Raw genomic sequence first — 15562 nt, forward strand, 5'->3', positions numbered from 1 at the left:
AACAGAACCTCCAAAGGACTCTTGGGTGAGTCTTATCCCTTTTTCTCCATTGGAGATTAGGAACAAGTTGGCCAAGTTCATTCACAATTTCTTATGGGAGTTCACAGTGGTACTCTATACAGTGGTGGGATTCCACATAGAGTTCTATGGGATCCCAAAGCAGGCATAAGGGCCGAAGCCCTTGTTTTTTCTGTTGAGGAACAGACCCTCATAGACAAGAAGGGGTATAGTTAGAGATAAAAGGCATGACAGGCCACATTTGTACCCGGGGATGTCTTCAGCAAATGTATTCTTGGTGGAGAAGGACATGGGTCATTGTCAAGCAGTTAACATCCTGAAGCAGGTCAATGCATGCTACAAAACAATACAATATGAAGGGCATTCATCTTACAAGAGAGGTTCTTCATGACAGCAACTAGATGGTTCAGCTGGACTTCAAAGAGGCATACCTGATTGTTCTTGTGTCTGCCCCAACATCCCAGGTTTCTGCTGTTTCTTTGCAGGATGTAGGCATTCAAGTTTGAGGCCATGCCTAGAAGCCTAATTTTAGTCCCAGGATGCTTAACAAAATGTCTAAATCCGGTGGTAGTGTGGACTTACTTCATGATCGGACGCTCATCATTCGATGAGGCGAGTGAGGGCAGCAGAGCTGCACCCTGACAGATTGCCTGTAATGCCCCTTAGGCTCCCCAAGTGGGACCAATCCATGACTTGACTCGTTTGTGGTGTAGAGTCTGGTAGTTCCCGTGACTGTTGCGGTCCTCTTAGCTCCCGCCCCCTACTCGTAAGGAAAAAGTAGCACTGCAAGCACTGGGAAGTGGCATATGTAGAGTTCGCACTTCCATCCTCCACCCACTGCCCACACATAGTGCATTACCATATATAATTTAACCCGTAAAACGCAGGTACTCCTGTACTCATGTAGTTCAACAGTTAACAACATGACAATGATTAGTCTGTGTAGGAGACTGGCCTGGCTTGTAGTGGGTACCAGAGGTACTTACACCTTGTGCCAGGTCCAGTTATCCCTTATTAGTGTAGAAGAGGTGTTTCTAGCAGCTTAGGCTGATAGAAGGTAGCTTTGGCAAAGTAGCTTAGGCTGAACTATGAGACATGTAAAGCTCCTACTATACCACTGGTGCCATATGCACAATATCATAAGAAAACACAATACACAGAAGTACTAAAAATAAAGGTACTTTATTTTTATGACAATATGCCAAAAGTATCTCAGTGAGTACCCTCAGTATGAGGATAAGATATATACACAAGATATATGTACACAAACCAAAATTATGCAGGTAATAGCAAGAAAAGTAATGCAAGCAGTGTAAAGTTACAATAGATTGCAATAGGAGCACACAGGCATAGGGGCAACACAAACCACACACTCCAAAAGTGGAATGCGAACCACGAATGGACCCCAAACCCATGCGAGCCCGCAGAGGGTCGCTGGGACTGCAAGAAAACAGTGAGGGACAGAAAAATAGCCCACCCCAAGACCCTGAAAGGTAGATGCAAAGTGCACCTACAACCCCCAGAGAGCACAGAAGTCATGATTGGGGGATTCTGCAGGAAGAACAAACACCAGCAATGCAACAACAGTGGACCTCCGGACCTGAGTACCTGCAAGGGGACCAAGTCAAATAGTCGCGACAGTGTCGAGAGTAGGCAGGAGCCCAGGAAATGCCAGCTGAGGATGCAAGGAAGCTGCCACCTGTTGGAAGAAGCTTGGAGTTCTGCAAGAACGAAGAGGACTAGGAACTTCCCCTTTGGAGGATGGATGTCCCACGTCGTGAAGAAGCTTGCAGAGGTGTTCCCACACAGAAAGACCGCAAACAAGCCTTGCTAGCTGCAAGGGTCGCGGTTAGGGTTTTTGGGTGCTGCTGTGGCCCAGGATGGACCAGGATGTCGCCACTTGGAAGAGGAGACAGAGAGGGCGCTCAGCAACGTAGGGAGCCCTCACAGAAGCAGACAGCACCCGCAGAAGTACCTGAACAGGCACTTAGAAGAAAAGTGAACCGGAGTCCACCCGAAGTCACAAAAGGGAGTCCCACGACGCTGGAGCACAACTCAGAAGGTTGTGCACTGCAGGTTAGAGTGTCGGGGATCCAGGCTTGGCTGTGCACGAAGGAAATCCTGGAAGAGTGCACAGGAGCCGGAGCAGCTGCAAATCACGCGATACCCAGCAATGCAGTCTAGCGTGGGGAGGCAAGGACTTACCTCCACCAAACATGGACTGAAGAGTCACTGGACTGTGGGAGTCACTTGGACAGAGTTGCTGAGTTCCAGGGACCACACTCGTCATGCTGAGAGGGGACCCAGAGGACTGGTGATGCAGTCTTTTGTTGCCTGCGGTTGCAGGGGGAAGATTCCGTCAACCCACTGGAGATTTCTTCAGAGCTCCTGGTGCAGAGAGGAGGCAGGCTACCCCCAGTGCATGCACCACCTGGAAACAGTCGAGAAAGCCGGCAGGATGAAGCGATACAAGGTTGCTAGTAGTCATCTTGCTACTTTGTTGCGGTTTTGCAGGCGTCCTGAGCAGTCAGCAGTCGATCCTTTGGTAGAAGGTGAAGAGGGAGATGCAGAGGAACTCTGGTGAGCTCTTGTATTCGTTATCTGAAGAATTCCCCAAAGCAGAGACCCTAAATAGCCAGAAAAGGAGATTTGGCTACCAAGGAAGGAGGATTGGCTACCAATAGAGGTAAGAGCCTATCAGAAGGAGCCTCTGGTGTCACCTGCTGGCACTGGCCACTCAGAGCAGTCCAGTGTGCCACAGACACCTCTATTTCCAAGATTGCAGAGGTCTGGGACACACTGGAGGAGCTCTGGGCACCTCCCCTGGGAGGTGCAGGTCATTGTAGTGGTCTCTCCCCTTTCCTTTGTCCAGTTTCGCGCCAGAGCAGGGCTGGGGGATCCCTAAAGCGGTGTAGACTGGCTTATGCAGAGATGGGCACCATCTGTGCCCATTAAAGCATTTCCAGAGGCTGGAGGAGGCTACTCCTCCCCAGCCTTCACACCTATTTCCAAAGGGAGAGGGTGTTACACCCTCTCTCAGAGGAAATACTTTGTTCTGCCTTCCTGGGCCAGGGCTGCCTGGACCCCAGGAGGGCAGAAACCTGTCTGAGGGGTTGGCAGCAGCAACAGCTGCAGTGGAGACCCCGGAAAGGCAGTTTGGCAGTACCCGGGTTCTGTGCTAGAGACCCGGGGGATCATGGAATTGTCCCCCCAATGCCAGAATGGCACTGGGGGGACAATTCCATGATCTTAGACATGTTACATGGCCATGTTTGGAGTTACCATTGTGACGCTGGATATAGGTAGTGACCTATGTACAGTGCACGCGTGTAATGGTGTCCCCGCACTCACAAAGTCTGGGGAATTTGCCCTGAACGATGTGGGGGCACCTTGGCTAGTGCCAGGGTGCCCACACACTAAGTAACTTTGCACCCAACCTTCACCAGGTGAAGGTTAGGCATATAGGTGGCTTATAAGTTACTTAAGTGCAGTGGTAAATGGCTGTGAAATAACGTGTACGTTATTTCACTCAGGCTGCACTGGCAGGCCTGTGTAAGAATTGTCAGAGCTCCCTATGGGTGGCAAAAGAAATGCTGCAGCCCATAGGGATCTCCTGGAACCCCATACCCTGGGTACTTCAGTACCATATACAAGGGAATTAAATGGGTTTACCAGTATGCCAATGTGAATTGGTAAATTTAGTCACTAGCCTGTTAGTGACAAATTTGGAAAGCAGAGAGAGCATAACCACTGAGGTTGTCGTTAGCAGAGCCTCAGTGAGACAGTTAGGCATCACACAGGGAACACATACAGGGCACATACTTATGAGCACTGGGGCCCCCCTGCCTGGCAGGGCCCCAGTGACACATAGACTAAAACAACATATATACAGTGAAATATGGGGGTAACATGCCAGGCAAGATGGTACTTTCCTACAGTCTGTACTGATACAAATACCAGCAAAGGAAAACCGAGGTCATGTGGAAGCTTCTATACTTTTTGATGTGATTTATACTGTGATTGATTATGATGGTCACATGTTTTTGTTCTGACTTTCAAACGCTTGGGAATTGTCCTGGGAGTGGCTTAACTTTCTGTTGGCTACTGAGATGCTAAAGCAGAGAGAGGATACATACTCCTTGCTATGGTCCCAACATACAGCGAAAAACGTTCTCCTGAGAGACTATTAACAAAGTGTGCGTTTGGCAGCAGAAGATTGATAAAATTGTGTGCAAACCGCAAGCAGTTATAATAAGAAGTTACACAGATCTAACCGCCTTTAGGCAGCGGAGCTCCCCTCACGATATAGAAAGTGTCATTGGTCAGAAAAAAGTGCTACCTCTCATGTTGCTGAGGCCTTGGGAGACCAGACAGTAGACAGATTTATCTGTGTAAGATTGCATATTAGACCTCATAGTTACAGTGATGTTAATAACATAGGAAGCCAACGTTGCTGATTAAGAGCCTCCTCGTGAGTCATGTAAAATCAGAACAGCCCGAAAATAGCCTCAAACTCCATGGACATTACGCAATAATGTTTGCAATAAGTGTACAGCATCAGATGCATCGCGGGAATATCAGGTGAAAACAGTTTGAAAAAGCGTCCATTTATTTCTTTAAATATAATTTATTTTTTTCTGAAAATACCTTTTTGTCCTAAAGAGCCAGCTTTGATTTGCTTGACTAAACACTTTGTCCCTTCATCTGCAAATGCCACGTAAAAACGAAACGTTTTCCCTGATCAGTTTCTTACTATTTGATTTTTTTTTTAATCTCAATTTTGTCCACAAACACTAAAGAGAGGGTGACGTGTAGACAAAGAGAAACCAGACTAAGGATCTGCCTGAGCAGGGCATTCACACCATTTGATTAGGTACACTTCATTTTTGTAAAAGTGGAGAAGCGATAAAAAATGAGTCTTGCTTCTTTCTTTTCATGGGCCACTTTAAAATCAATTATTATTCATTTAAAAGGCAGGGAGATTATTACCCCTCAAGGCGGGTGCAGAGCTAGCTGGGTGCTGTCTTGTATATCAATCTAATGCCGAGACAGCAAATGCAAATAAGGATGTTTTGAGTATTTCTCTTTATATAATAATTTAAATTCAGTATTGTTTATTGTTTCATATGTGGAAGTAACTATAGAGGACTCACCGAAAAGGTCGATAATGTAGGGATCTAAGTTGGCCATTCATAAGAATGTAAATTTCACACTAGCTCCTAGAATGTGGCCAGATAGTGCTCAAGGCAGCTACGATTGTATGCATTTAATGAACCAGGCCGTTATTCTTCGCATACAGAAGATAGTGCTTGGGCCATGAGCTGCTGAGTTAATTTGTTTAATACTTAATCAGTACTAATAAAATGAATTGGAATGGATGAGCACAGGGTCCTATGTCTGTGAATCTAATCAAGTGCTACCCAAGTCTGAATACATAATTGGTGTGTATTTGACATGGTGACATCAGAGCCTAGCTATCTCCTGAAAGATTTATTCATAGGTTTCCCTCCACATAGAGGAAGTTTTTCTACATAGTCGCCTAAAACTCCTGTGGCGGTGAGGTGCACATGTGGCTCTGGTTGTTGTGGGCTATGTGAATGCTAAAAAATAAGACATTATCACAAAGATAGGACCTAATCACACCAGTGGACAGAGCAAACACCAAGTAGAAGTGATGGTCTTTTTATCACATTTTTTAAATGCATTGCACTTAGTAAATTGATATTTTATGACACTGGGACATCAACAATTAATAGGAATTACACATTTTTCATTTTTGACGTTGCGGCCTAAAATTTTGAAGAAGGTTATTGGTGAGGTGAGGTTTTCATATATTTAACAGGGACCAGTATTCTAGGTGCTTTCATGAGATGGTTGGAAGATAGAGGGGTAATAGTATTTCATATGGTCATTCTTTCTGATCTTCTGAAAATACATCTCTGTCTGAGGATAAAAATGCTATTGCCAGAAATGGAATGAATGAATGATGGTTTGATTTAAAGTGTTATGAAGCAAAGACTTATGTTACACATTAAAAGGTCTGTTAATTAATGATCATGATATAGATTATGATATAGGGATGTAAAGAGGTAAACCAAGTTTATACATCAGTATCACATTTTTAAAAGGCTGATTATAAGTCCAACTGCTGCCTGCTATAAAGAACAATGTCACAGCAATATGGTTGCTACTGGGCCAAGTTGCTCAAGAAAGAGGAGTGACTCGGTGATAGCAGAGGTTGTCAAGGGCCCCTAGCTTACTTGTCACTTTGTTCCCAGCACAACAAGCATTTTTGTAACCCTGTACAGGAGGCTCAATTGCATGCTAACACAGGGGAATATTACAGAGGATATCCCCAAAAATGAGTCCTTGAAAAAAGACATGCTGGAGTGGGCCGTGGTGGATGAGATTGGTATGAGAACAGTGCCGACAGGTGAGTGGGGGTGAAGAAAGATTTCGAGGTACGGGCAGTCTTGATAAATGAGTTGGGGATGCGCTGGGGAGAACACTTGCCAAAGGTAGACTATAGCGGAGGGGAGTGCCAGTTAAGGAGTGGGACCCCATTGCCTGAATGAAATAATAGATAGGCATGTAAAGAAGTAAAGAGAATGGAAAAAGATCGGGGTGACAGTGACTGGTGTTCCAAATTTGGGCATTTACGGTGGGTGCAGACAGGGCTGTTAACACCCTGTAACACAATATAGAGGTCACAGCTATGGCGAGGCACTGATTACTTAAAAAAGTGGAGACTAATGATCTCAAAGCAAGAAGCATCGGTGGAGAGATACTACTATGGATATGCCTGCTGACTGTCTGTTTGCTTGATGTTATTTGTAGTTAAAAAAACTAAAATAAAATGTTTAAAACACAGGGTTAAATTAAGGAAGTAGTGCACACTATTTAAATCCTTTAGAACAGTTTAGCCAAACGGGATAACACGTATAAAAAGATTGATACCACAGGGTGGGGAAGTATTTCTTGTACTCTTTATATTTAGCTTTTATCAGCAATCTTTCCTTATATTTCTTAGAAAGGTAGTGGTGATCCAACATTTTTTAAAGAAAGCCTGCATTATGATCTAGCTCTAAAAGCATAATTTTTTATCCCGACTGCAGCAAGATGTTTGCAGAATGAATCCTCTCTGGAGTGGCAAAATGACAGAAAAAAAAAAAATTGCTTCAAATGGACCAAACAGCTTTTCATTAGGGCTAGTCAAAGTTTGTGGCATGGCCAGCAGGTTTAGAATGTAGACTCGAGCAGTGTGTGCTTTCTGTTAATATCACAGGAATCTGGGTACTAACCCATAGCAAACTATACGAAAAGGACACAGAAATGCAGGAGAGCCACTGCTGAAACAGGAGTGGTCTGAGTTTCTTTAGTGTATCACAGATAAATTGCAGACCAGAGAGACATACCCCATCCCCTCAAAACCGTGAACTGCGCTCTAGAAGTACAGGTGAACAGAAAGAGGGCTGCACAAAAACACATGAATGGGCTATATTTAGACTAGTGAAAGCCATCAGACACTACATAATGGTGCTAAATCCAGACATTAATTTATTGCATGGCTGATATTTACCCCAGGACAAAATAAATGCAAATATAAAGCGTATGCGAAGGAAGCCACCCCCGCCCCCTGTCCGCCACCATCCAATAGATCAGCAGTAAAAGGAGAGTATGCTCTTGTTTGTGGACCCTACGCCTCAGGAAGGATGTGAATCAATTAGCAGAAAAAAGAAAAGGGGACTGGTCAACAGGCACAATATGGAAAGAGACTCTAAAATCGAAGAAAGATGAGGGGGGTGAGTTGCTTAATACCATTAAGGAATTGAGAGGCGTTCAACTTGAAGGTTTTGATAAGTGGTTAAGGAATTAGCACTGCCTCTCTAAGATGGCATGACATTTAGTAATTTGTAACGTGGTATTTAGCCACCGGACTCTGCTATGCTCTAACCTGGTTGCTATGGTATACCTATTGCTGTAAAACCACCCAGAAAGAGTTTAAAAAAAGAAAAAAGGAATTGGCACTGCTGAGGTATAATGTAAATAACATTTCTGCGAGGGTTACAGGGGCAGAGGAAGCTATCTCTTTAGCTGAGCTTGATTGGTGAAAGTGAAGGCACAATTAAGAGCCAACACCAGCGAACAAGAATTCTTAGAAGCTAAGTTGAAGACACAAACAAGGAAGTAATTTGTGTTTTGGGGAAAGAAGAAGAGGGACAGGATCCAGAAAGGACATTGGGGCATTAATTTTATACTATCTAACTGCCTGGTTAGAGGGGGAGCACAAAGAACACTAACAAAGAACTCCTAATGCTTCCACTCTCTCTTAGAGAAATAGTGATCCACATCTTAAACTACTACAGCATATGTTGTGTTACAATAAAGAAAGAAGATGTGACATTTGGAGTTCAGCATTTGTGATCATGCTCTTCTTGCTTTATATGTTGCTAGTGCAGGAAGCGTGGCAGTTAAGGAGGATGAAAAGGAAGTGAGCATTCGTCTAAAAACTTCTACAAAGAGGCACTCACCTAGACAGAAACGTAAACCCATAGCATGGACTTAGAAAGGGACAAGCTAAGGAAGGTAATGAGCACAGTCACAGATGAAGTTGGCACAAATCTTTACATTGTCGGTATTGGGGAAGAGAAATACATGGAAATTTGAAATAGTGTGGACAGAAGAGGCTCCAGGACAGAGGCAAAAGGGTTGTCGAAAATGGTGTTGGATCGGAAGGTCTGATGAGTGGATCCTTCGAAGGTGCTGGTCCTGTCTGGCTTGTCAATGGTGAGCGTTTCGGAAGGAGAAAAGGTTACAACATGAAGCATGATGGTACTGGTCTGAAAATTGGTGAAACATGTATTGTGCATGTATGGTGGCATTGTATAACACTTGTGATCACACAGTACCAGGGGAGGGGAGGCAAAGGGTGTATACACATTGTACAGCGCCATCTGCCTTAGGCAATATGAGTGACAATTCCACTTCACAAAGGGTTGACAGGGGGCAAACACCTCTCTAAATGCATGGGATTGTGAGCCAGAGGTGGTTTTGGTATATTGATTTGAAGTTGGTGGAGTTCTTTAAGATAAACAAGATGTCTGTCACCTCCATAAGTGTGGGAGTGTCTGTAGGCTTCAGAAACTATTGCTTTTCAAAGCAGAAACGTAATCTAAGAGACTGGGCTGTTTGGTTGCAAAGCACTTTGATAATCTTGGAGAATGAATAGCCAGCAAACCGTTCTTTGAATGTATCTTCAAAGATAATGCAGTAAACAACACCCCAAACCCCAAAGCACAACAGATAGTCACTGAACAAATTATTAGAGATGGGAAACGAGGCATCTAGATTGGTAGCAGGGTCTAATAAAGGAAGTTCTTCACTATTGTCTGGAGGGGGCTACATCATGGTAGTGCAATGATCAGTTTAGTTATTTTGCATTTTAGATTTAAATATGGTTATTGATGTTGTTTCCCTCACACCATAACAAAAATATTTCCCACCATGCAGAAAATAAAGAAAGTAAACCACCACCATCTTTCTACTTTTCTTCACCCTTACTTCCTGGACTTCTAGAACTTCTCCACTGCATTCCTCAACTCCCCTGGTTGAGATCCGACATTCCAAGGTCTGACATTGCTGTGACCATTGATCACTTGTGCCCTCCGTCACCTTTTTGAATTAGTGAGGCACGTATTATTTACTGCTGATAAATACTGCTATGCGCTAGGGGTGTGTGTATGTAGTGGGCTCTATTATTTCAGAAGTACAAAATGAGGAAATTACATACATTCTGTGGGCACAAAATAACAGCACCAGGTTCTAGCTGATTTCAAAGTCACAACTCAAAGTTTCAATGGACTTAGCTACTTTCCATTTCCATTACCAATAGAGCTATTAATTTGTGGATGGTATGAACACATTTCCACAATAAAAGCCTTAGTTTGCTGGAGTAGTTGAAGTATCTGTTTACCTTTTTACCTTTTTTAGAGAGTATCTGGAGTTGTGGGAGAACAGGGCTTCTTAGCATAACCATTTCTGGTCTTCTTGTTAGAACAGCACCGTACAGTTCATCAATTCTCATCACTGTGTATTACCAGCACTTCTGTAGTTTAGGGAACGGTCACAAATATGCACTACATTGCCCTCCACCCCTTGCCAGGTCAGGGTTTTCCAACTCCCATTTTGAATTTTTACTGGGAGGTTCCCTCCCTGTTGCAGTAATGGTCATATGGGTACGCAGCCTGGAGTTTTTCCATTCTTCTTTGTTGAAAACATGCCCAGCTCCCACTCCAGATTGGCCACCTTTGCTTTGCAAAATCAACTTGTAGAGATCAGTTGTAAATTATTATCCTTCCTTTGAATGCATTTTTTCAGAGACTGTTAATTGTATACTTTAACTTTTCCTGATGACTAGTGGGATATCCAGTTAGGTTGTAGCAAAACCTTTCAATTTCTTCACGTTTAAAATTAGCTTTCAACACATCAGATGACTTAACTTAGTCTTAATGAATATTGCCAAATTTTGTTCTGCCTTTCTGTGTCTCATGAAATAATCCCTTATTTATGATAACAAGTGAAGTTAGGATTGAACCCTTCTGGGGCAACTGGTGAGGGTAAGGGTGTGAGGTCTGTTTTTGAAATGATCTTCTCATACTGCACTGGTGACTCTAATGGTGGATGAGCCTAAAACGTTTTGGATCTTTCTTGATCTCCCTATATATCTCATCCAGGACTTGGAAACCTGAAAACTCATTGTACAGGATTATTACTTATTTCTTTCATGCAAAACCTATATATCTCTTGGTATATGTTTCTTAAGAAACAATGGGGTCACAAGAAGAAGAGCTTGAAACATGTACAGTAGTGTTTAGAAAATAGTAATTTTGACAGTTTCACAGGGGTGTGGAATTTTATAAAATATCTACTTGTTCATTTGGCTGGTTGCTTCTTAATTCTACTTGTCCTATAGGAAAATCTACTTGTCCCTTTGGTACCATGAAGTACAGTGACAAATTATGGCAGCAGTCTCATTATGTAAGAGCTCTGATAATAGCCTCTCTGATTATGCTAGAGCTAATACTATAGTAGGGCTTGAATACTAGCATTTCAAGCCCTACTATAGCAATTTCCTATTTTGCCACCTTTCCGCAGATCTACATATTAAGGTTGGAGGAAGCAGTAAGCAATAGTTCCAGGGATGGAATGCCTTTGAGTAAGTGCACACCTACTAACTTTGCATGTTTTAAAGATTTTCAGCAGCTCTTCTCTAATCTTTTCCCATACTGAGAAAGGTTGGAAATGTACTCCTGACAAGGGCAGAAGTAGAAGTTCTTCCAGGGTTGGGAAAAAAGTTGTTGGAGGGAAAGTGTACTTGTAAACTGCTCAGTAGATTTTCACATGAGCAAATCTGCACATGCATATTTGCTCATGCTAAAATAGAGTTCACAAATATTTTCTATTTGTGTGATTTCCTGGTCTACTTCTGTAAAGTCTTGTGAATTCATGAAAGCCACTAATTCAAAGACATATATCATTGGTGCACTTTTGTGACTTTCTTTAAGAATTGGGTCCCTAAACATTTTGTTTTTATTAAACTTCTATTCTTTCTTTTCTCTCTCTCTCTCTCTCTCTCTCTCTCTCTCTCTCGTTCACTGCGAAGGATGACATTCTGCTCTTCTACAAGGAGCATTTTAGCACACAAAGTTGTTTTGTTCAGTGCCAGGAACTACTGTGTCAGTCATTTGCTTGATGAAACTGGAGGGAGCCCAGCTGCAAGGAACATGGAGGGCCCTCCTATGGACTCACTTAGGCCAGCCAGGTGCTGTGCTGAGGTGACCCCCTGGAGCTGGGCCCCACCCACCCCGACTGCACCACAGGGGCTGTGGCAATGTGTGCTTTTTAAGACCAAAAAACATTTTTTGCTAGTGTTCGTTACAATGGTGAAGGCCTAGCAGCTCCCACAACAATAAAGTGTTACAAAAGCTATGTCAAAACACGACAAACATTAACAAAACCAAAATACTCACAACAAATGTTAGATTGGTTGGCTTTGCCAGTGCTTGTTTATTTTCATGTTTCCCATAAAATTGTTGAAAATTGTTACACTGATTTTCCATTATGAATATTTTTGGGAAAAAGTAGCATGCATCAACACATTTTATTAACTGATGCTTCAGAGAAATACTACCTAAAAGTTTACAGTAGCAAAACGTTTTTGTTCCTACTTTCATTTTGTTCTGAACATTTTATTTTGAAAGCAAAGAATCCACTCTTGAATACAAGCTTCTGCAGACATTTGCATCTAATCAGAGAACATTCTGAAAGCATTATTCTTAGCCTCATTTTTATTAAACCTAGTAAACGTGTGTACACTTTTTTTTCTTGAACCAATGTGAGTAGTGCAGTGTGACCTAAAATGTTTATTTAGAGTGCTCACCCTAATAAAATCTTTTCCTTAATGAACCATAAATACAAGTTCAAACAGAATTAACATACAGACACACTAATTACCTCAACACGCAGACAGTTCCCTTCCCTGTAAAATGACAGCCAAAGGGTTTGTGCTGCAGGGGGTTGGGCCTACTTGTCCCAAGGACAGAATGAACATGAAAACTTGTTGCCCTTGACCCCAAACAATATGTCCTGGCTGTTTTAGGAATTCCACAACCCTGTGATAGATGCAGTTCTTCCCAGCAATGAGCAAGCCTTCATGCCCACTGTAGGAGCACTGAATCTCTTTCATTAGTTGAGCATACTTTAGGAGTATCATCTTCTGTATAGATGAGGTAGTCTAGAATTCTTGGTATGTAATGGACTTGGTTGTCCACCTGAGCGGAAACAGCATTTGTATGTCTTTCTCTGCGTTTGAAGGAACCAACAAGTTCAGAAACCTCTGACTTCTGTATATTAATGTTGACCTGCAAAGTGTCCCAGTATTTCACCAATTCAACAATAAATAGAGGACGAGAGGTCAGAGTCTCTGATCTAGAGTTCAACACATAATAGGCATATATGGAACGTTTGTACTTATCTTGACCTAACGTTTTTTCCTTTGACTTCCCCATTATGCATACTGTGGTTTCCTAGCAGCTCTATAGTAAGCACAAATTGTAGTGATGATTATCTGTCGTACTTTGGATGTTTGATGACCCATAGGCTACCCTTTATACCTTTAATACTGGCATTGTATTTTTGTAATTTCCCACAATCCATGCTCTAAGGTTTCAGATTACTTCCAGAGCGGTCAGTGTTTCATCCAGAAATGTCTACTTAATGTTCAGGGTATTCAATATTGCCTTCCTTTGAGTATGTTATATTGTATCAGATATGTAAAAATGTATTTTAAAATAGCTATACCCTTTCAGGATTTTATGAATAGCTTTGTTGTTCCTGGTCAGGGAGGACATGGCCTGACAGTTCAGGCTGGACTGTTTCTATTGGAGCAGGGTCAAGACTGATTAACATATGGGTGGGTCCAAACTGAGGGGACGTAGTAGGCAAAATAGCAGTGGATTGAATTACTACCGTAAGCGATTGCTAGTGGTTAGACGCATTGCAACTATTCCTCCCATCACCTTTTGTGTGATTTATGTAATGCACTAAGTGGCCAAGGGTATGCCCAGACATCAGTCCCTTGCTCATTATGCCACTTGAACTGAGCTGCTCTCAAAAAGGGTATGCACAGACATCTGTCCCTTGCTCACTATGCCACTAGAACCAAGAAGCTCTCAACTGAAGAAGTCCAATCCGACCAAAAGGGGTCATGGGCTGCTTTGATCGGGTAAGACGGGACCTGGCCTGGCAAGGTGAAGACTGATCTGCATCTAGCTGGGTCCAAACTGAGGTAGCATAGTGGGCAAAAGAATAATATATTGGAATGCTACCCAGAGCAATTGCCAGTGGTTAAACATACTGCAAGCATTCACATCATTTTTTATGTGTTTTATATAATGCCCTGATTGGCCAAGCGTATGTCCAAAGCTGGGTCCCTTGCTCACTCTTCCTCTGGAACCAAGCTGCACCTGACTGAAAAGGCCCAATCAGGCCGAAGAAGGTCTTGAGATACTTTATTCCACGTCAGGGAGGATCTGGCAAGGGAGTTTGGGCTGGACTGTTCCAAATGGAGTAGGGTCAAGACTGATTTGCATATGGTGGGGTCCAAACTGAGTTGGAGGGGTGGGCAAAAAAACACTGGGTTGGAATGCTACTCCCATCGATTACTAGTGGTTACACTTATTGCAGTCATTTCTCCCATCACCTTTTTTGCTGTTTTACATATTCACACCCAGGACTGGCCCACAAACTGTGATTTCCACTTCCTGCTCTCTGTCAGTATTTCACTGTTCCCAATATGCAAAGTCTAAACTGAAGCAGTAGCTCTGTTTTATCCCCATTGAGCTGTTCAGTCTCTCACTCTATGGCACTTCTACCAAGCACTGTTGGACTGCCTATGCTGCACGTTCAGTGTTTGCCGACTTCCAAAAAGACAGCAGCTCCAGATTTTTTTTTACATTTTTCAAAATATATGTTTTCTTTTTTGTCAATGTAAACAGTCAAATTGACATACCACTTCACAATAGTATATGCATGAGTAAACATTTGTGTACTTCAGACAATCTGACCTCCAATAGCATATTCATGTTGATATTTGATTTATGCTGAGTGTGCCAGTAATATCAAACAGAGACTGGACATAGTTATTCAGGAGTATATATAATTAAAATAGGGGTAGAGTACTGACCCATGCATGTAGAACTGGACAATTCATGCACATATGAGTGTTAAAAACAGATAGAACTTGCTAATCTGGTATTTTCACAAGAAAATTAAAGAAATAAAGGAGATTTATAGGGGTAGTAGAACATTGTGGTGATTAAGATATCTATACTTGTAGGATAGGCTATATTTGTCAATGTTGTGTGTATAGAGTCAACATGAGGTAACCCCTGGAGAAAGCAGTTGTATATGTAGCAGATAGAGATGCTTGTCTTTGGATAAAGAAAGTACTTTTATTTATACAGAAGCGCTCAGTACTACACAATTCAGTTTGGTGTACTGAGTGATAACCCTGATTAAGACTCTTGTGTTGGTGCTGCATGCCATATCTCCTTTCTCCCACCTTGGTGACCCTAGTGTAGTGATATTTGTATTTTGACCACTGCCTCCGTGTCGCACCACTTTGCACTTGGCTTAGCTGTCCACCGTCACATTAGCGGTCACAAGTTACAGACTCCATTTTGGATTCAGCTTAGCCTTAGCTTCACCGCCACGTTAAAGGTGCAAGTATTTTTCCGTACAAAACATGTTATGCAACATGTTTTCTATTCTGCGTGTTCTTTCTGACCAAAGGGCTAGGACATGACGTGGAGGAGTCAGTCAGTCAGCAAGATAAGGATGTACTAGAATGATGTTTATGGTACAGTAGGGAATGGTTTAGTTTTGAGAGGGGCACCTTGGAAACTTGGCCATTTCCAACGTGTTTCTTTCAAAACTAACCTAAAGTAGGCAGCATTTTTTAACACGTTTCCCGGAGAAGGAGGGG

At 42.6% G+C, this 15562-nt stretch overlaps 1 protein-coding gene across 3 annotated transcripts in view; it reads left to right on the plus strand.

Annotated features, from left to right (window-relative positions):
• Positions 1-15562, plus strand: part of TTC39C (tetratricopeptide repeat domain 39C) — a 449102-nt gene that overhangs the window by 20756 nt on the left and 412784 nt on the right. The gene's annotated exons all lie outside the window — the stretch shown is intronic.

This window comes from Pleurodeles waltl, chromosome 2_2, assembly GCF_031143425.1.
Source record: "Pleurodeles waltl isolate 20211129_DDA chromosome 2_2, aPleWal1.hap1.20221129, whole genome shotgun sequence".
Classification (NCBI taxonomy): Eukaryota; Metazoa; Chordata; class Amphibia; order Caudata; family Salamandridae; genus Pleurodeles; species Pleurodeles waltl.